Below are 23,602 nucleotides of genomic sequence, written 5' to 3' on the forward strand. Positions count from 1 at the left end.
TCAAATCAGATTGATATATGCGGTTATCCTGATAAAAAAGGAACGGCCAGCAGTTGAAGAGTTGTCACAAATGCAGCTTTGTAAGCGACGCGGCCCCCGTTGAAGCGGCTGACCTGAAGCCTCGATACACCCAGCACAGCCTGTCGGAAAAAACGCGAAGCGCGTCCCCATGTTCGGCGAGGAGGCTGCGTGGTGGAGGCGGAACGTCGGTACACCTAACCTATTCTAACACCGTGCTTTAAGCGTAAAAATTTTTACCTTTAAATTAGCTGTCACATACATGGATTGGCGCCAAGTGTACAAAATGTTGCATAATGACCTCTTTTATTAAAAATATCCCAAAGTTTTGTTCAAAGTTATTCATGACTGTATCTCACGCAACATTCTTATCGCCTTGGCGTCTGATGTAAAATATTTGGTAATCACGGGCCCGTGTTAAATGGGGTAGATAGTTGAATAGCCTAGGCAACCTATATGCCCAGATTTTTTTTATTCGTTAGTGTTACTTACCATTCGTTGCTTGTTTTCGGTAACGACATATAATGAATAAGGATTGGCTACAGATTTTTTGCGGAAGAGCGATTCGAATGTAAAATGTTCATGTGAACTTGAGCCCTGGAGCATACTAAAAACACCGTTAGGAACTCGAATTCAGATATTAAAATGCTAGTTCTGACAACAATGTTCACACCGCAAGATTAGAGATGCCGTTTTAATGAAGTCGCTCTCCGAAAATGTTTAAAATGTGCAGTCATTGCATTGCAGTCACCATTTTAAAGCCAATTTTTATAAAACATCTCTAAAAATCAGTAAATAAAACGATTCTACATTTGAGCCATCCGTCAGTATAGAGGAACAACCCATTTGATTTTCTAGTGTTGAAAGCAAAGCAAAACTGCGAAATGCTCCGAAAGCGGGAAAGCTTTTTCGTGTGCATCTGTAGTGTTAGCTACCTCGAAATAGAAATCTGAAAGGCCTTGAAGTTAACCTCGCACGGGGTTTGATACTTAAATTTTCTATTTGCCGCTCCAGTTCCAAGGCGACTGTCACGCTTAAGATGAAGATGAAGTGGGCCCTGGAAATATAAGCAAAGCAACCATCCCAAAAATCTGTGTCGATTCAAAATGGCGTACGCCTGCAGCGTACTCTCAGCCTAGGCAACTCAGTTTATTTTAACGGCGCAGCGAGAGAAGAAAAAAAAAGAAAGTGGAGGAGGTTGAAAGGGCTTGACAGCGCTGTGGGAGCCATTTTGTTTCCACGCTGAATTTAAGCTTAAGAGCGAAAGCCCCGAGGGATGACGACCCAACTACTGAAAACACTTCCATTGTCCTGCCTGAGCGTCTCCCTTCAGGAACTTCGAGAAAAGTTTGTAAACCTTCCAAAGCTATGTGCAGATCAGTGCATTCGGCAAAACGAACCGAACGCAGTAACGCCATTTCGAAGTTATCTTCTAGATGTATCTATGTATCCATTTCCACACTCCTCCGAGCACGTTGTGTGCCGGCAGCTACTGCTGAGGCTCTCAACTTTCGTCGTCGGTAACGAGCCATTTTCACAGTGTGGCACCACATGCCGTTGGTGGTGGATAACATTATCACGCTGATTCGTTCATTCGTTCGTGGATGTGTTCCAGAAAACCTCAATGTGAACAAGGGGCCCCTATTGGTTCTGAAATGTCAAATGGTTTTGTTTTATGTTGTTAGTGGCCAGAAGGTTTTGTATCCTTTGCTTATCTAATATTGTTTCTGAACGCACAAGTGTTTTTCGGGCGCTTTTACTACATGGATGTCTATGTCTCCACCTAAAAGCACTCAATTGTCAAAGTGCTACATCGCAACATTCCTGCCTTTGACCGAAGCCGTACTTTCATTTGCTGGTGGCCAAGGCAAACTTTCTCATTAGGTCGTGTGCAGTGTGTCATATCACTTGTGATTCAATGTAATTAATGGCCGAACAATTGTAACTGACATGAAAGTTTTGGATATTCCGAGTATACTCGATAAAAACGTACACATCTAAATAAATTTAAGTAAGCATTCTGAAACTATGACTGTTTACAACTTCCAGCCTCATTTTTTCCTGCACTTTCTGGCCATAGTTACTGCTAACAGTGACCTTTCTTGAGGTGCTTACGTTTCTACAACATGTATATGAAGCATCTACCGTCTCACGGCATCAATAAACTTCGTTCAGTAACAGTTGCGGCAAGTAGTTCGTTTCGGTAAACAGCATTTCTTATTTACATACCATCTTCGCTTGGACAGGGCACGAATGCATTTGTTTTCCCGATGCAGTAGTAGTCAAGGCGTGCTTTCTTTCGTAAGTTTTCAGAATAAAAATTAAAACGTCTACCTACTCGTTCTACTGCAACGGCAACCGCTCGCACGCTGTCGAAAAAAGTATCTCAATATCGCTAGATTTAAGATACGTATCCATGTATTGTTCCAGACTACCTCGATCAAGGCAAACGGAATTCTGGGAAGACGCATGTTGATTTATTTGTTGCATATATAGTTGATATAAACTTCTATAACCGAGCCTGTTCACACAGAACGCCTTCATTTCGAAGCGCGCTTCGGTGGCTCGAAACAATTCCTAACACGACAGCTATTTTTTTTATCTTGTAGCAAACAGTACACTTCTAGATAAACAGGGGGATTACAAACTTCTCGTTCCGGCGTTCGTCTCGTCGCGATACGTATTACAATGCAAATGTGAACAAGAGTTTGTTAGTCTAGGAGAGCACGTTCTGTTTGAAGAGACAAGCCTTAGGCAAACGAGAGCGCCGCCGCCGGTAAGAATTATCAAAGCACTAAAAACTTCAAAGCTCCCTTCATACGCGGTTCGTAAATCTGTAGTTGAAGTTAACTATGCCTCTCACCTACATAGCGTAACGTTACTTCAAGGAATAATAACATAAAGCGTGTCTCAGGTACATTATTGGAGCTTAGACCGGATGCAGGTTGTTGTGTGCGGCTTAAATTACACAGGAAGAGAAATTGAGCTCGCACTGGAGTGCTCTGCGCCGGATATAGGGTACGCCGATGCTGTGCACATAGTGACACTTTGGGCGCAGTTCTTTCACGCGAGGGGATTTTGTATCAGCGATAAGTAGCCGAAACTTCATGGCTACGCGCCGAGGTTGGCACGCGTAAAATAACAATGCAACACGTCCGCGACGAAGAGTGCGCCAGCTAAAGGGCGAAAAAGACTATGTTGCAGACATTGTCAAAGGGGCGAATTGTGGGACCACGACCCAACAGTTTTACTTTAGCTGTTTAAGCGTAATCCCAAAATGTTTAAGCGTAATCTTCCATGCCTGAAATCATATCGTTGAAACACAGTTGTAGACAGGGCAAACTTTAAGAACTGCTCACAATTATGAAAACAATTGTTTTCGAAATTTTCAGTTCGAGAATGTGAGTTTGTATCACAATGTATCATGCAGGCCAAACATTTATTAATCTACGGCACGGAACATCGTTATACATGAGTTTAAGCATAACATAATGTTTGTGAACGTGCTTACAAAACTTCGAATAGCCGACCATTGTCAGGACTAGCGACGATATATACCGGGAAAGTTCACACTTTCTTAGTACAACCTCACATGCCACAAGTGGTTGAAGTAACCGAAAATAATCAAAGTACATACTCGCTCAGGCGAGCATGTTGCTTCAACTAGCGGACTCCTTAGGGAGTCATGCAGCTTTGGTCACTGTAGCGTACGCTGTCAGCAGCCAGACTTGCGAAAACGCAGTACACGGAACGAACTCACATTGCGCATGATTGAATGGAAGCACAAATATGTCGGTAACGATTGATACCCCATGTTTGTACGCGAAAGCAGACTATATTCCACAGCAAAACATTTCTCCTTCGTGCATACAAGCAGCTTATGATGAAGCTGTGATGGGAGCTGGGTCTCCGGGGTGTGACGTATTGATTAATAGAAAGCAAGGTACATGTTAACAGGCGACGTCTAGACGAGAGAAGATCGATGTTACCGTGGCGTGCACGCGATGATGCTGAGAGTGGCGTGCGCGACTGGGTGGAACAAATGGGTGTGGGTTGGCGCTATCACTCACGGGCGCACCGCCAAGCACTCTGAGGTAATGCGCGAGTTTTTGTGCCACGTGTCTCTGTCTTTGAAGTCTCCGCGTATATTGACTCCATAGTGTCACTGTTCGCTCGCGCCTGAATGACGTCATACGAGAGGTGTTTCGTAAAGAGCTGAGCAATGTTTCTCTCAGTCGTTGCACCGGACCGGTTGTTGCGTGTGCTAGGTCTTCGAGCTTACAGGACACTCAACGACATACTCGAAGTTATTTTAATATAATGATCGTTTACGAGCTGGCTGGCACGTGACTTGATAATAGGCAGTGCTAAAAATGAGACCAATCTTTACGAAATTTTGCCACAGAGTTCATTCTTTCTTCATACACAATGTACTTAGAAGGAAAGAGAAGGAGAGGAGAGGGACGGAAAGACGGAAAGACGGAAAGCAAAACAAAGGGAGCATGCGGGGGCTGTCTAGAAAGTTTAGCTAGAAAGGAAGGGCTGCTGATTGGCTACCTTACTGTGAGTAAGATGGAGATGGGACATACATGAGCTACTGGGTTGACTGAATTGCACGCATACGGCCAAAAGAAAACATGTAGTGCGTATATCGCTTCAATTTAGCCCGGGACGGCAATGTCTGCCTGGACCACAACCTCACACGAAGTCATCGCGGCAGCTGTGTGGACCCCGCGCATTGGCGAAACGCAATACGGCAACGAACGTACGCAGGAGGCCTTTCTGGACAAGCGCTACACTGAAGGCGTGCACTTCTGGGATAAGAACCGCAAGGCATATTGCGACGGGTAAGACTTACTCAAACACACGCCAAATGTGTGGCTGAAGAATTGGACAGCGCAAAAAGCGGTAACCTATCTATCTTGTTGGCCTTAGCGGAACCTGATTCAGCTGTCCACAAAACTCGCCTGCCATGCGCGCAAGCAAAAATATTACGATCCACGCATGTCCACGCAAAAGCAAATAGGTGCGTTTCAGAAACAGCGAGGGCCAACGACGAATCGATGCCCCTCAGTCAACTTTATTCCAACATAATCAGTGAACTTCGCTGCATCTATACCACCTGTCCAACACTATATGCAAATATATCGACAACGAGTCCAGCTGAGAGATACCTACCAAACGCAAAGCGTCTTATAGCACGGTCGGAAGCTTTCGGCGAGAAATGAAATTGGAGCCGCAGTGTTTGTGTGCCAGGCGAAAAAATTTGTCGAAAGAAAGAATATGAGGACGCGACGCAAGTGTAGAATCTCGTAGCTTTTTTCAGTCTGGTATTTTTCGTTATTTTCGTGTGCAAAATGATGGTACAAGACTATATTTCTAAAACCTCTTTTTACGCTTCATTCTTCCCCACTTTTTTGAAGTGCTTATGTACCATAAAATTGAATTAGTTCTCGAAGAAAAAATTGACACCATGCACGTTGCACATGATTTCGTTTCTACTGCATAAAGTTTAGATGCAACGGGCCAGCATTTCATTGTGAAAATAACATCCCCTCGACGAGCGGCAAGGCATCAATTGCAGATAAGGCTGGCAAACTGAATCTAGAGGATTGAATCGCTGTTCTTTTTTGTTTCGCTTTCGTCATCTCATTCTCGCTGATTCTACCATGCGGGACTGCAAATCGAAAGTGTTCTGTTTGAGAGGTTGGATGGACCAATAAGGGTGAAGGGAGCCACTTCACGGTGAACGGGGTGTAAGACGATGAAGCGTGACGCCTGCAGTCTACATATATTAGGTGCTGTCACCCCATTCCTCTAAAGATTTTGAGGGAATGCGATGGATTGCTAACACTTTAAAGCGAAACCGTGAACGAAACAACAGCACCGAAAAAACTAAAGGAAATAAGCGCAACTCGGGAAACAGCGCAGCGGAATACCCCCCCCCCCCCAAAAAAAAAAAAAAGAAAAAGGACCGTAGAGTGAAAGAAGGAACCTGCTTATGCAGTAGCTGCGGCAATAATTCCCGCGGACCGAAAGAGAGTTTGGCATTTAGCTTGAGTGATACCGGAGAAAAAAAGGATCGTAAATTCATGGTCGGAGGAGAAATTTGACAAATTTAAAGGGGCCCTGCAACACCTTTCTTAGTTATATTTGAATAGTCTCATTATTGACGTATGACTCTTCACGAGTCATATGCCGCAAAAGTTTTTAGAATCCGTCAAGTCTAAGTGGTGTCACCAAATTATAGAGATCACGTTCCGCAGCTTTCTCCCTCAACTCAACGCAGCAAGCGCGCGGAAAGCTGCGCGCGGCGTGAAGGGAGGGAGGGCGGAAGTGCGAGAAGGCGACATCAGCGCCGGCGGCATTTTTTTTCTTCATTTTTTTTCTCTCTGGCGTCTCGGCGCAACCACGTGGTCTGTGGCGCCACTTCCGGTCGGCTCGCGCGGTCGTCGTCGAGCGGCGGAGCCCATGGCACCGTGTATCGCGCGTGCTTGAAAACTGCGACTCGGTTTGGTAATGTTGGGTGTGCACCTCGAACTGCCGTAGTGTTTTCATCGCTCTGCCAACCATGGACGCAAACTTGCATGCGCATTTGGAACGAATGACAGCTGAGATGGGTTTCGACCCACACTCCGATACACCGCCTCGTCGCACTGCTCGCGCTTGAATCGTATTCAACACGGCAAAGCTGCGTGCACCCTTCTCCCAGTGGCGGTACTTCGATGCTGTTTGCTCTTCGAATGCGGGCCACGGTGTTAGAATAGGTTAGGTGGAGCGACGGCGCATTGGAATGAGGAGAAATCGGGGACCTCTTTCCCTTTCTTGCCGAAAGGAGGCGCGCGCGGGACGGTGGCCACCTGGCTATACCCAGCACAAACCTGACGCTTTAACATTCGGTGTTTTAGAGTGTTTAGCAATATCGCAAGGCCCTGTGAGGATTGTGTGGCATTGTAATACCATATACATAAGTTAGATATAAAGACTTAGTAGTGTTTTATGCATGACGGTTCGGCATGCGGCGTGAAGCTCATAAACACCATCTTCGGCCTCGGCAACACCGTGGCCTAGGCGATCGTGCCCGCATTTGTCTACAAATGTAAATCTGCGGTTGCGTGACGCGTGTTGAATTCACCCTTCATTTGCCCTCGAAATATTATTTAATGTATTTGCGGTCAGCATCATATAAAGAGCAGGTGTCATGTTAAGGGGCATTTCGCATATGAGATCAAGTGAGCCTTCAGAATCTTTTACTACGAACCGCTTATTTGCAATTTCTGTAAACATTTGCGAGAAGACGGATGCTTTGATGTAATGGAATAAAATAACTCTGTCTTTCGGGGCGTGCACTAGCAGGTGACGCGCCGCTCCCACGTCGGAAAATACAGGATTGAAAGAGAATGCAATGAAGTGGGCGACAGCTTGTGGCCGATGACTACGAAGCCGCTCTTTGACATGTTCAAAATAAATAGACTGCCAGATATATACGTTATGGTGCGCCAAGAATTTTATCACAGTATTGGCACGATCTACGAATTTTACATATTTTTGCCAGAAAAAGCTGCTTTAGCTCGAGTATTGTATGGTGCGGCTAAATGATACGAAAGAATGTTTCCTCACAAGAACGTTTCCTTTTAAATAGCGCTTCCCATGATTTGGTGACAAATCGCGCATCAAAATGTTTTTCACAAACAAAATTTCTTGTTTGCAACTCGCGATTTTTCCGTGGAATAGCAGTGGCCACATTTTCAAGCGGTCACTACCTTTCGGAGCAGCGAAAAAGCAAATTTGCTCCGTGCACGATTTGTAGCCCGAGATGCATCGCGGCAAAGAGCACTTCTTGCCCATCTGGACAATGTAAGTTGTGTAAATAAGGACATGTGCACGATGAACAAGGATAAGCTATTTCAAATAGGCTAGCATTTAGGCGGCAGGCGTTTCGACTGGCGAACGTATGTGGACAAATGGGGCCTCGTAGGGTTGGGCGTGTTAGTTTTAACGGGTCAGACAGTGACGTCACGGAATATGGTGTCACTCCCAATTCCTGTCATTCCCGAAAGAAAAACTGGAAAGCAAATGGTTAGGACGCTGAAAAGGAAACGGGCACGACCATTTCACGTTTGTGCACCCACAGCAGGGTACAAAGTTCTACTTCTGCTACTGCAACAAACAGCATGTCTGTGACGAATAACGAGAGGCAGAATCAGAATGGCACATGGTGAGTCATGATGGATTGGTCGGTAAACGGACGTTAACCTTCACTAACACGCGCCAGCCAGCACGTGTAAACGTTTCAAAGGCGGCTGAACAATAACTAACACCGTGGGCGGCTGCTTGAATCCATGCGATATGGTGCATGCACAACGACAACCCATGAAAGGAATTTCTAACCTACCATTGTCAAATGTGTTGCTTTCTTCTTACAAACATCATATAGAGAGACGTCAACCCCCCTCACCCCCGCTTTCTTTTTCAGGGAATACCTTTTTCTTTTTGACTAACCCAGTTCGGGTCCGCCACGGTGGACCAGTGGCTAAGGTGTTCGGCTGCTGACCCGAAGGTCGTGGGCACGGGGTTTCGCTGTCGCGGGTTCGATTCCGGCCGCGGCGGTCGCATTTCGGTAGAGGCGAAATGGTAGAGGCCTGTGCGATGTCAGTGCACGTTAAAGAACACCAGATGGTCGAAATTTCCGGAGCCCTCCACTACGGCGTCTCTCATAATCATATCGTGGTTTTGGGACGTAAAACACCAGATGTTATTATTAACCCAGTTTGTCGCGGTGGCCTCAACCAATTTGCCACGGTGGCCTTATTTGTGCACGAGCCAAAATATTTTTGAAATTCGTGTTCACCTGTAAACTCATTATCGCTGTTCGCAGAGGCTATATTTCCTATGTGTTTCCATCTGTTGGCTACCGCCACTGAATTTCTTGATGTTGTGCATTTACTTTCAAATCAGATTGATATGTGCGGTTACCCTGATCAAAAAGGAACGGCCAGTAGTTGAAGAGTTGTCGCAAATGCAGCTTTGTAAGCGACGCGGCCCCCGTTGAAGCGGCTGACCTGAAGCCTCGATACACCCAGCGCAGCCTGTCGGAAAAAACGCGAAGCGCGTCCCCATGTTCGGCGAGGAGGCTGCGTGGCGGAGGCGGAACGTCGGTACACCTAACCTATTCTAACACCGTGATGCGGGCGCACAGCGAGTGCGTGCTGACAACAAAGAACTGAAGCCTAGAAGAAAGGATCGTGGGGCATCGGGCCGGCACGGACACATCCCCCGGCTGTCTGCAGCTACCGTGAAAATGCGAGTCTGCTTGGTTGCTGTGTCGCGGTTTCTCGGGAACCTGAGACTACGGGGAGGATACGCCGAGGTACGGCTCGATGACATACTGAACAGACAGCGAACGGGACTCTCGCCATACAGCGAACACAGGTATCCTAAGCTAGCCGGCGCCAGCATTGTTATCGGAGAAATGCTGCACCGCTGCCTCGGTCGGTCGTGAGAACGTGCCGACGATGCAGTTTCCAGCTGACGAGGCAACACTCGAACGGCTGCCACTCTCAACGGCAACCGGCGATGGTCAAAAGCACAGAAATATTCACGATTTCGGCACTGCACATGGTGAAGAGAACGCAACCATGCAACTACGAGCAGACGAGCTGTCGGTGAGACCGGAAGTGCTAATATTAATGTTTGTTCGGTGTTTTAACGGCATAACAAAATATAAACATACATATTATCTACTTATTGAACTCAAAATTAACAACTAAGGTAATAATGAGGGTGTTATCGTGATTATAACATCAGCCAATGGTGGAACTGCCGACAATCGCGTCATATATTGCGGACTAATACATCATTTGTCGAGAGAAGAGGGAGCGATTTTCAGCTGACTGAGAATTTATTGTAAATTCCAGGCCGCTCGCTTCGCTATAATATTTGGCTCGCGTGTTCTCGGGAGCCTCGACTACCGACTGGCACCGCTTTTTGACCCTGCTGAAAAAGTGTTGCAGGGCCCCCTTAAAGATAAGCACCAGCTGCTGACTTAATTTCGTTGCTGGGTGTTTTTGGGAAAACTCAGAGGTGTAAGAAGCGACAAGAAGCAAGAATACAGCGGCACTTCTTTTTAATCGTAGCCGCTATTAAGTCAAGTAGAATTGAGAATTGGGTGAGCTGGTAATGATTCATAGCTGGCAGAAGCAAAACAGCGCGAAATAACAGGGACCAAGGAAGAGTAGCCACGACACGAGCGCTGACTTTCAACTGAAAATTTTTATTGAAGAAAGATCATAATATACCCTTACTACGCATGCTCTTACAAGGCAAGAAAGTCATGACGACACTCCTGGCTAGATACAAGGCAACTACTCTTAACTCTGTTAACGATTATAACAATCTAAAAAAGAAATTTCCTTTTTAGAATATTATAATCGTTAAAACTGTTCAGATTAGTGGCCCTGTATCTAGCCAGGAGTGTCATCATGAGTTTCTTGCCTTGTAAGAGCATGCGCAGTAACAGTATATTATGTTTCTTCAATAAATTTTCCAGCCGAGACTGTCCATATAATTGCTATCGCAATAAAACCTTTCAGTTTAAAGTCAGCGCTCGTGGTCGCGGTCTACACTTCCTTGGCCCCTGTTACTTCACGCTGTTTTGCCTCTACCAGCTACGACGCTATTAAGCGATTGCTAGAACATCGTGTCTCGAACTACTACTAAGAGTAGAAAAGCTTTCTTGCTTTTTTTTTGCGTGTTGCGATGGTCACGCTGCATCGCCTGTAGCGCTTTTCCTGGGTGACGTTTAAGATTTCAGCGCTGCCCCGCCACGGTGGTCTAGTGGTTATGGCGCTCGACTGCTGGCCCGAAGGTCGCGGGATCGAATCCCGGCCGCGGCGGCTGCATTTTCGATGGAGGCGAAAATGTTTGAGGCCCGTGTACTTAGATTTAGGTGCACGTTAAAGAACCCCAGGTGGTCGAAATTTCCGGAGCCCTCCACTACGGCGTCTCTCATAGTCATATCGTGGTTTTGAGGCGTTCAACCCCAGATATTATTACTAGATTTCAACGCTGTCTTTCAAGATTCGTCCCTACAAATTTTGCTTGAAAAGGAAGCGGGCGTTCTGGCTGTTTCGGTTAATCAGGGTAAGTGAAAGATCATGTTTCCCAGTGTTCTCTCGATACAAGACTTCTGTTCCTCTGAGGCAGACTTGCCCGTAATGATATTCCAGTAATGAAATTCCTGTAATTAATTTTTCATGTAATGAGTAATGTAATCAATTAATCCAAGCGAGTATTTTCAAACAAAATACTCATTATTTCCTAATTACTCTTGACTTAAATATGACATCTCGACTTCACCTGCGGCAAAAAAAAATGACGAAAGAAGGAAAAGGCAATAACAAAGAAAAGTTAATCTGTGCCAAACTTGAAGCGCGGGAAGTTGAACAGAGATCTCTGAAATTTCAGTATTCGTGGTGTAAGTAAGCTGTGCATGAGTTGTGCATGATTGATGGATTTATTAATGTAACTTCAAAGCAATTTTATCACTTTTCAGAAGTAAGTGTAATATAATGTAATTAATTTCGGCCAGCCGTGATTTGTAATGCAATTTATTTACATTAAAAAATTTTAAAAATGTATTTTGTGACACGAGTTCTAGTTACTCTTCAAAAGTAACTTTGCTATCTCTGCTCTGAGGCACAGGAAAAAGTTTTCGAATTTCAACTTGCCACTCTCACCAACAGTAGGTGACTTGGTATTGACGTATTCCGAGAAAAGTAGCACTGGTGCCAATGCATTGTACTCGGGCAAGCCAAGAGCAGTGCTGAGACGACGGGAAAGGTTAAGACAGCCCTCTGTAGAATTATTCTACAAAGAGCCAACCACAAACCATAAGAATCAGGGGAACAAGACTCAAAAGGCTCAACGCAACTCTCTGTAGAGATCCAGCACACACATCCAGCCGCAGCATGAGAGCCAACTGCGCTTATATAGGAAGCAACATACGAGAGAGTACAACATAGATATTGTTGCTCGGAGGGGGAGGAGAAGGAGAGAAAGGAAAGGCGGGGATGTTAACCCCTCTAGAGGGACCGGTAGGCTACCCTACACTGGGGGAAGGTATGGGGGAGATATAAGATAGAGAGAGGAGGAGAGCACGCAGGCACGCACTTTTTTGTTGCTCGGAGAGTTACTGATAGTCTCCTGGGCACACAGTAACACATTGGGCAGTGTTCCGGAGCCCTCTTTCAACGTCTTTACTTTGTTGGTGCATTAGATATCACTGATAAAGAAAACGTGCTCCCAAGCGGCGCAAAGGTCTTGTCAGCAGGCTTTGCTATATTTGTACCATGTACATTAGTGGCTCTTACAAACGACTTAAAGAGCCAGACAACCGTGTTAACCCTTCTTGGGCAAAAGTGCATTTCTCTATAGGTTTACAGAATGATATGGTCAAACGTGATTACTTGAAAGAGAATTCCTCGAAGGCACAATGAAGTTACGCGAATAAAGGCAAAAGAACGTTGCAAAAAGAAAACTACGAGGAAGAAGGTTAATAATAGCGAATAGTACCAGACGGAAACACACTTATACCATGCCCTATTGTTCGGCTACCCCCGCGTTACTTTTCTAATGCATCAAAAAGCTCTTAGCGCGCTTTGAAACTCACGTTTTTGGGCTGTTATTTACTGTCAGTAGATATAATCCTGGTAGACAAGAACTCAGACAGAGTATGGTGGGATAGTTTCTTTCCTAAGAAGGCTGTGCAGTAAAGTTAAATGCAGCTGCTTTTAAACAGAGTTCGAACTTTCAAAGGAGAGCAGCGGTCATTTTAACGCACTGTAATGTTCGTCGCGTCTGAACGGATGTGGAGCATCGTCGTATAATACATCGTGACATATTGTATTAAGAGGTCGCCATCTCAAAGAAATATACGAGTATACCTAAGCGTTAGCTCTTTAAATTTTTGCGGGGCAATGACATGTGTGAGTGTGCAATTTAATGCGCAGCCCTGTAGGATTCATTGAAGGGCAAAATCTGTTGGGAAGCGTAGAAACCACTAGCACACTATTACACAGAGCGCTTGTTGGTTAAAGCGGATTTAAAACTGTTAAAAATGACTTTACAAAGTTTTGATTTGCGTGAGATGGTTATTGATGTTTGGAAAAAGACGAAGAGATCAGTATACACATATAATGGCAGAAAAAATTAGAGGTGGGCGTGATTAAAATGTCTAACCTTCTGCCCACCTTTGTGAAGAAGAACGGTTGTGTATGAAGAGATATAGAAGCGTTGATAATGAGGATAAAGTTGGAAAATGAACTCTGCGCAAACCCATAGAGGGTCATTCATGGTAGCGAAAGAGTCTCACCCATCCGTTTCTAGCGCGTAGATGGAAATGAAGTCCACATGCTGGTTTCTCGGAAAGAAAGCTTCCTTGAAAGAAGAAAAGTCCAACCAGGAGGAGAAATATCCCTGAACTAAGACGAGAAGCTTGCCTTTGTCTCGGCCAAGACAATGTCTTCATTTCATCTTGGTACTAAGCGAATTTTACAAAGGAAATTCGCTGGCGTAACAGCGATGCTAACTAATCATGACGAGCATTGAGCAGTCTTGACTAACTGTTAAGATTGGTCAGTGTTCGTAGACCATTGGCTCTCATTGGCTAATGTTGGCTTGTTTTAGCTATCAAGGTAATTAAACGTAATCAGAGTTAATTAAAAATAATTCTAGCGCGTTTTTATTTCTTTTACCGCTCTCGCCACGTACTATTGTGAGCAATATGAGCTGGAACACCAAATTCATGTTTATTTAACGATTACATGAAACCTACTGATATGAACGTGACGTATTGTATTGCAAGAGATAGCTTCCTTTGTCTCATGAACACTTTTGTACTTGCCAACCGCGTTTGTGTTCCATCTCATATTGCTCACGACTATACATCTTGAATGCATCCCTACTTCACACCAACTTTTATTGTTTTAAGCGGTCGCGCTCGAGCACACAACAGTCATGTCAACACCAACTTGTGTCAAACAGTTTCCTTTCGGGAAAAGTTATACTGATACTGTCCATCCCCCCCACCCCCTCTCCTCTCCACTTCTACCCGCTCCTTACTTGGCGTGGTGAACCGACACGACAATCGATTGGTTCGTGATAGTGATTATGCGCTCTTCTCGTCAATAAACACAGACCAGCCGACCCGTGTGGCGGAAACCCAGAATTCTTCAATCATATCATTTGCGAAACTCCATTGCAGGGAACTATAGAAACCTGGGCATACCCATGGATGAATCTGCGGAGGATTGCAAACTGACAGAAAACACACCACATAGCCACGGTCGCTGCAATTTCCGCAGTTTTTGCGCTATTTGCCGCGGAAGGAATGAGGAGAAGCGCTTTCAAAAAAGGTTGATGAGTTCTTTAGACGCAGTATCGTTTCTGAAATGTAAGCCGCAAGCGTAGAAACACTGCACGCTTCCTCAACGCAGCACCCATTGCGGCCTTGAGCACCAGAACGTACGAAAACGCCGTTTATTAGCTCGTTTGCGTACGTACAGATGACGCCGCAATAAGCAGATCTTCGCGATTTTGGTCAATGGCGTGTACGGATTTTGATACGGGGAGCGTATGAAGAGTTTCGCAACTCGTATGATTCAAGAACTCGGGCGGAAATCGGCGTGGAATGCTTAAAGCCAACTCGGCACGCTGCCTGGATGGCGCGCTAGCTTGGAGATGCACAAGCCGAAGAATTCCGCTGCGTAGAGCGGAATACGTCTGAGTCAGCTGGCGCGCGAGCTTCGTGTTCGAAATTAGTGTTTCAGGAGAGGTCACGCAGCTGTTGTCGCAACAGGACAGGATTGCGGGTTTTACGTAAACACTGTCGCGTCGGTGGTCTGGGCGAGAATTAGGGAGAGGAGCCCACGACAACGTTCCCGTACGGTCCTTGGTTCGAGGCCATAATGGGGAAACGGCGCATTTTCACGCACGGGCTGACGCAGCCCGCGTCTGGCCTCGGATGTCGAGCTGGATAATGCGCACATCGCGAGCGACGCATTCGGGGCTCTACTTAATGCGGGGCTGTTCTGAAGAGGGTAATTTGGAGAATGCAACGAACTGCTCCGTAGAGGCGTGGACGCTATTTGGGGCAACTTCGTGAAGCCCGCTATTGCTTTGAATGGTTGGGGAAACCAATGCTTTCATCCCCACGGAAGTTTTCAAGTGAATAGCTTACGCACGGCTATAGCTTCAGTAGTTTCGCAAATATAGGAAGTTCGAATAATCGTCCCGCCCTTCCTCTTCATCTCTCGCTCTCTCGATCACTCTCTGCAATCCCCCTCGAGGACGTTTATAAATATCGCAGAATTTATCGTTGACGGATGACGCCAAACGAAATATTGATTCGCAATTGAGTGGAGGCAGACGAAAATCTATAAAGAAAACGTACAACGAAGCCGCGAAAGTAGAGACGGAAAAAACTAATTGGTTTTACGGGAATGTAGCAAATAGTTGTGAATTATGTTTAATTTCGTGACATTATCATATCAAGAAATGAAATGAAAGAAAAGAAAAATCACCACTGGTGGCAGCCGAAGCCAGCACCGAGTCCTCGTGTTCGTGTCGTCGTCCTGTGCTCTTGTCTTGTCAGAACTAAACTTGTGCATATACTGAGAGCGCTTACCAGCAATCCCGCGTTGCAGCACGAAGCCACTAAAACCGCAGGACATGTGAGATGTTCTAACAAACGAAGTGGGTGGTGCTGACCTTGGGTCGATCCACTTTATTGCTTAATAGTTTTGCGCATGTATACTAGAACTAAGAGTGTAATTCTGCATTTGTTAGACAGTACAACTTACTACCATGACAGTGTAGAAAATACTTCGTAAGCAGCAGGTGTCAACTAGTCCGTACGCGATGCCGCCGCGCCCAATGTCATACATTTGTTCGGTTCCGCAGCTTTTCCGTTCCGCAGTTCGTCACTTGCTAGGTCGCCTACGAATTATGTAGTCTCACGCTACGCAGTAATAGAGGAGGCTGTGCAAGTACTTCTCTACATGTTTGTGAATAGCAGAAAGAGAGGGAATATAAGTGTTCCGTAGCTGAATATTGAATATAAGTTCTCGGCAGACGCCTCGCAAAAGGTGCAGGAACAATAAACAAAGCGACACCAAAGGTTGTAGTGTGATTGCGACATCATGGCATGCAGATTGCGTAGGTAAGTACGTGTGCCGGGCAAATACGAACAAGATGTCATTAGCGCTGGCAGTAAGAAGACATACTCCGGTTCGATGAGGTCGGCGACCGAAGCAACCGAGAAAGAATGGTATTTTCATTATGCGTCTACATCGTAACTCTCTATGCTTCGAGCTGTGCGCCGTAGTCTTTACGCAACGAACGGTCTGGCATACCCCGCAAGTTGTATAACAAGAACTAGATCCTTTTCCTCATCTACGGCTCGACTGCGCTGCTGAAACGTGTCGTTCTTTCCTGTCAGAAGTTCAACACAAAATAAGTAAACGCGGTCAACATTAACCTGTTTGCGCATTTGCTTTCGTGGAGCATTCGTAGAGGCGTAACGAACAGCTCCTCAAGTAGATTTATCTGCGTTGACAGAGTATTAGGTTTTCGCAAGGTTTCTGCCGGAGAAGGACGCGTGTAGGATGGTAGATTATTGTATGTTAAGGAGGAGTCTTGCTGTTGCCCATATCAAGTTTGAATTCTTTTTACGACGTCACCCTTGAAACAAAAACATTATTTTCTGACTTATTTATGTCTTTCGTAACGATCTTACAAAATTCCTGGAAACGTTCACTGCACGAGCAGTCGCTGGCAAGTCTCAGCACTAAAAACTCACAGAACCCCTAATGCACTCACCAGACGACTCGAAGGCGAAAGCCTTCTATTTTTTTCTCAGTCGATCTATTGATTCTGCCGCGCCACCCTCCGAAAGCTTTCTGCACCTAACGTGGCTTTTCACTGCCTCCAGGATTGGAGACACCTCACCTTGTTTTGCACTGCCTCCGTGATCGGCCCACATTTGACCAAGCTACGATGTCATGTGATGAAGTCGTGATGTGAATTCACGTCACACTTGCGTCATCAGTACATCATCGCTTGATCAGGATTTTTTGCATCACTCGTGTTGACCCCGACGCCGCGGGACGCCGACGCCGACGGTCCATTTTCACGTTTGATGAGGCATCTAAGGCTTTCGCCTTAATCATATGAAAACTGCTTTGTCTTCTTGAGTTCAAAGCTATGCCTATTGATTTACTTAAACTTTAATTTTGTCCTGCAATCGAATTTCCTTGGGATTAATTTGAAGTTTCCTTCATAGTCACGGCTTTTCGAATGCGATCTCAGAGTTCCTTGTCTGTAGCTTTTGGTCTTTAAGATATGAGTTGCCGTACACCTCGGGGCGGTACTGGAGGTCCCACTATTGTTGTTGTAGTTTATTGAATGCAGGCAGGTGACAACTTGTGTTACGTTGTACAGCTGGCTGTCTTCAAGTGCACACTTCGAGTGCAGGTTTGGCGGAGTTTGTGTGGAAGACGACTGAACTGGGCACTGTGCAAGTAGACACAATAAATCAGCCATTATTGTGATCAAAATTGCGATGTTTATTTGCAAATTATTGATTCCAGCAGTCTCCTACGTGGTTTGGGGCTGTCAAAGGTGTGCGTTCCTGAAATGAGGAAAGGGACAAGAGAAAGCGAAGAGATTGAGAAAGAGAAAGGAAGGGTGCGAGAAAGAGAGAGTAACGCCAGGCCTGCGAGGAAAGCACAGCACAGTCACAGCGAAAGCTGGAAGAGCGGTATTTCTAGATCCCGTTGCAAACTCTCCTGGGGCTACTGATACAAGTACACATGCAAGGTACCCTATGCGCCATGAATTATAACTTTTGTGAAGTTGGCAAGCACCGATTAGGCCACTATTCGTCATTTTGCGGAGAAGCGAGGTACCCGCTACACATCTGTAAGGTATTATGCACACTTTGTTGATGCGACGGCTGATGACGATGAAGATTTGTGGCTGAGCCGTTTGTAATGTGTTGCAAGCTTTAAACGACCCACTAGTCACGGAATTCGCATTTTGTGACGCCTGGTTACAGAATTCGCGTTGTGTGACGCTCGGTTGTTATTTTACTCTTCTACCAGGCTATCATACATATGTTAATGTGGTTCTTTCCCGACATGAAGCCTGATAGGGTCTTTTTGCAACGGAGTCTCAAGCACCGGCATGGCTCTGGGTCAAAGGTCAAAGTGCGTGGTGTGTATAAGACGACTGACTGTGATGAAGATGTGATATTTTTTTGATGGATTAACGCACATAAAACGTGTATGATGTGTGATTGTTAGACTATCTTGACCTGTAGTCAAGAAAGCAATAAAGAAAAAAAAACCGGCATGGCTCTGTGGTAGAATACTGAGCTCCCACAGGGAGGGTCCAGGTTCGAACCGCGTTCAATCTTGTTCTTCTTATTTCGTTCTATTTTTGCTTATTTCGCGCGATAGCGGTTACGGACACAGGCGGATATATATATATATATATATATATATATATATATATATATATATATATATATATATATATATATATATATATATATATATATATATATATATATATATGCAAGAATAGGATTATCTTACTAATCTCTAGGAAAGCGGCTTATAACAGGCATTCTGTAACGCAGATAGGCGCCTTAGGGCAACGCGCCGTCAGCCTTAAACCCATCTAAGAATAGGAAGCGTTGAGACCCGTTTCTTCTGGTTTTCTAGATTTTGCGTCGGAGAACATGGGTGTCGCAATGCCGTTGTCTTGAAATGGTGCGTTGATTCTAAAGATACACGTGATGTACAAAATGAACGCAACGTACTTGATACAATTTCGTAGACTTTTCATCTGACGTTATTTTCAACTTATGTTTGTCCACGGCGCGAGTACACGTGACAATGCCCGGATAAAGGGATTCTCTCCGTTATTCCTATCAAAGCAACGCACGAGCGCTTCTTGTGCGAAATTAAATATATAATGAAGGATAGATAATGTATCAAAGCCGACAAATTTGCTGCGCGCTACTGTCATTCCTTGGTTGGTAACAACTTTATTTATTGTTCTGCAGAGCTTTTTCCGACCGGGCCTTAGGTCTCCTGCGTAGGGACGTCGAGGTCTTTTCTCTCCTTCGCTTCCTGGGCCTGCTCGACGGTCCAGAGTTGGTTTTCCACCGCACATAAAAAAAACGGGCAATATATTCATGAAAAACTCTTCAAAAAAATAACGGGCAATCTTCATCGTACTTCTTGAAACCCCGGACCAAATAAGCTCTAACACCACGTTCCCAATACAATTACCGATTTTTCAACTTATCGGACGCGCTGCCTTCCAATTACGCAAAGCCCTGACGTCTTGTCCACATAGACCGCCTCGACATGGAGGCACCGAGGCTTCGCTTCTGACACAAAGGGTCAACGTCGGCTGCTCACATTGCACAAAGACTGGAAAATGATCGCGGTATACCGGGCATCCGAGGATTACTCGGGACAAGAAACAAAGTCCGTACGCAGCAGTCTCCAAGATTAATCACGCGCCAGATTTTCACATCTGACCTCTGCAAACAATGCATGCCGGCCGCTATACAACGCGACCGGAGAGCGGAAGGCACGGTTCCTCTTATGTTAGATTTTCTGAGACTCGACATAGTAGATAGTGTGTACATGTAGACATTCTAAGCGTCTTAATACGACACGTGAAATTTTTATGCTGTAGTTGTTACGGGCTGCCCTGTCGATTCTCTCATTGTATGGGCTGCCTGTGTTTCAAAAACCCACGAGGAGTTGCTAGAAAAATTCTCAAGATGTTTTTATTAAGGCGAGAGCCTTAAGTGCTTCGTGAGCAGGGTCACGTGGCGAAAAGCCAGCGTGAGGTATAAAAAAGCACATGAATCACAAAACATACACACACACACAAACACACACGCACACACACTCACGCCTCGTGGTTCTATAGGCGCGTGAGCAGTGCGGTCACTTCTTTTTTGCGGCGTTCGGAGGAATAAAAGGAGAAATCAAAAAGCACTCTCTTCGTTTTCATGAAAGTGTCAAGCCGAGGCAATAAAGAAAAATATAAATAAGACGATCCCCTGCCGCATCAAAAGTCATGGAAAGCTTCCACGGAGCTGTGCCAGCCGCTTGGAGAGTATAAAGAAAGCGACGGTCACGTAACTCTGCTTACTGTAGTCTAGGGGAAGGAGTCATAAAAAGTGAGCCAATGCATGACAGTGCATACGACCCCATTTCGCATCACCTGGTATTAGTCATGTTATCTTACCAGAGGGTCTCGTAAGGTGGAACGATTTGCGACGCACTAAGCGACCGCGACCAGCCCGTGCGCACATCGGATATCCCAGTCGCAGTTCTTTTCTATTGTCAGCTTCGTTACCACCAAAGGATAGGAACTTGTACTCTGGGCTGTCATCAGATACGCTTCTGCCGCAGCCCAGTTTCGTCGAACTTAAGGGCAACACGGCTGCTATTACAAGCCGAGCCAATAATGAGCAATCGTGCTTGTTTGCTCGCACCTGCGGGTATTGACCAGTGTAGAGGTTGCTTTGTTAGACAGCGAATGCGTTCGGACGTTATTGCTCCATCCCAAGACGATAATGGTCTCGTCGGTCTTTGGGGCATTGTGTAGCTTCCCCAAGTGCGATACTGACACACGAGACATCACCGAAGATTGCCACTGAAGGCCTATATACACGATGCCAGGATGGTTTCAATGACAAATGTTGCAGCCAATTTCCTGTCAGGGCATAAAAACAACTGGGTCGAATGGGGCAACCATGCAGGTTATCTTGACTCTAACGATCCACAAAAAATGTGGGGTGCAAAAGAATTTGTTCGTGGTTTAGTTTGTAGTTTCTGCTAACATGGCTGCGATAACTGGTGTGATAAATTGATGTGACGCCAGCTACTTCACTGGGTGTTTGTAACCTCATCACTTCAGTTCTCCAAGTAATACAAAAGCATGCTCTCTGAGAAACGCAAAAAAAAAAATTCTGATGTTCCTATAAATCTGCAAATAAACAAAAGCGCATGAGCAATTCAGTAGCTTCTTCTATTGGCCCTTATAAAATTTTCATGTTCTTTGATATGAAAATTTTCATGTGTTTTGGGATGAAGGCGACGAAGGCATTGCTCATATTCTTGAAGACAACAGACTTGCACCGGCGGTTATAGACCAATAGTGATATTGTGACTGCGAGGGGTGTGGCTTTGTGCTCTCCCTCTTTCTTTTTTCTCTTTACCTCTAACTTTCAAACTCAGTGTAACGTGGCATACCAGTGTAACGTAGCATACCGTAGTATACCTGAGTGTAACGTAGCATACCAGCTTTTCAAAACTGGTTAACATCCCTACCTTTCGACTCTCTCCTTTTTCTTCCGTTCTTCCTTCATGTATTTTGCAAAGTTTTGAAAATGCTTCGACAACGCGTGAAGACGCCCCTTGCTTAGAGTCCATGTAGGCATTTAGGCCCACTTTCAGAGTTTGCTATGACGTAGGATGCCTCAGCATGCATATTCACAAGGCATGCCATGGAGGCTGCCAAACTGAGAAGCTACGAACGAACGATGAGCAAACGAATGGCAGAAGTGAAGCAAGAGGGTATGGACACACGCCGAAAAGAGAGTGTTTCTCGAGCAAATACCGGCGCTGAAGATTCTTGACCGAAAATAAGTAGTTCCGTATTGCTTTTAAGGACCCATATTCCACTAGCAACAAGTTGGCGCTCACTTTGCCATCGACGTCGAAAGAAGACGTCTTTTAATTTTAATGTATACCAGAGCGTGTGAAATTACACCACGCGATTTCCTTTTTCGCTCTTCGTGTTCAGTTTCTAGTAGCTAAATGCTCGAGTCTTCCCACGACGCAGCAGACACAGCTAGCTGACTGATGCCAGCTTCTTCATTATATTTTCTGTACACTCTTAGACGCGTCCTGCGTAAAGGCTATATATATATCCAGGAAAACAGATAAAAATGGTCTGCTTTCCTTACTATACCTAGCGCTTTACGCGAGACTTAAGAGTGTACTTTCATTATAGCTGCAGCTGGCGTATAAGACCTTTGGCTTCTGAATTAAATATTAGCTGCAAGCAAAGCAAAGGTAACATACACAAACGGAAACACCTTGGAAAAGACAACAAAGTTCTGAGATGCTGAGAAGTAGACAGGTAGCTTATGCACGATTCTAGAAAAAAAGGAATTCGTTGCGGCAAGAGACGAATCGGTAAACATGTTTTGATACAGCTTATTAAAAACTGCTCGAAAACGCACGATAAGATGTTTTAATCCGCTTTTAACGATGTTCCAATGAAAGAAGTGCCCCGCAGATTATTCCACGTGGGATTTCATCATACGCTGCGTCATGTTCGGAAATAATGAAGGTGATCATGGCCGTACGACATCAGTAGCTAAGTGGTACTTTCAAAATGCGACACTCTACCAGAAAATCATAATCGAATTTCACTCACTAATTTTTTGAACTCGCAGTTGCTTTCACAGGCGTTATCAAGGTACATCTGGAGCTGGATGACTTTAATGTAGCTTTTTTTTAGAACATTGGCATTTTTCTGTCAGCTAAGAGTTATTTAAAGTTGAAACTGCAGACTTTACGAAAATAATATCCGTACAAAACCATCACTCTTCTTTTTTCTGTATATCTGTTTTTAATGAATATTAGCTTCGCTTTTGCTGTACGTTTTTCTCTTGGCTCATCATGGAGACGAGATTAATCCAGTATCAGGAGCTATCTTGACATGATAACACGCTAGGTGCCCTTGCAAATGTACGGCTTGTAAACTGGGCTTTTTTCATGAGACATCATAATCAAGGCGCGTGCGGCAGGACTTGGTAAACACGTTTCATCACAGTAGCTCATGTGTAGCGTCTCGATCTAGGGCTAAAGTCACAACATTTTTTGTTCATAAGTGGTCACTGTCATTTATCAGCAGGCCTCACTGATCACCCGCCCAGCCTCACGAGTGGCTGAAATGTTCTCTTACGTACAATTGTAACGTAAGGCTTTTTTTTCGTTTTTTTTTTTTTTTCGAATTCGGGTCCTAGCGTTCTTGACCATTCTCCGTGCCACGGCCGCGCTGAAACACGTGAAGCGGTGCCGCGATTAAGAAACTTCGTCTTGTGATACCTTAGTTTCGCGGACTATTTTCGGATTTTATTTTTTAAATAAATCCAGAAACCCCAACGGAGTGTGAGCGTTGAGCAAACGCTATAGCATGCCTCTCATGCATAAACTGAAATTCATGCAAACAGTAAAGACAAGCATTTCGATGAGCAGACTTTAGTACACTTGCATATGCAATTCAAAGTGCGGTCGGGCATAATGCGTACGTGCCAGACGAACTAACGACTCTTGCTCCGCCATACATCACGACAATGGCCTCTCAACGGACTATCGCCGACGCGGGCTATGCGACCAAGTGGCATCGCATAGACCGAGTGGAGGTCACGTGACCACCATTTATTTTCTTTCCCTCTCTCCCACCAGGCCGCACAACCGCG

The sequence above is a fragment of the Rhipicephalus sanguineus genome, chromosome 4 (assembly GCF_013339695.2).
Source record: "Rhipicephalus sanguineus isolate Rsan-2018 chromosome 4, BIME_Rsan_1.4, whole genome shotgun sequence".
NCBI classification, from domain to species: Eukaryota; Metazoa; Arthropoda; class Arachnida; order Ixodida; family Ixodidae; genus Rhipicephalus; species Rhipicephalus sanguineus.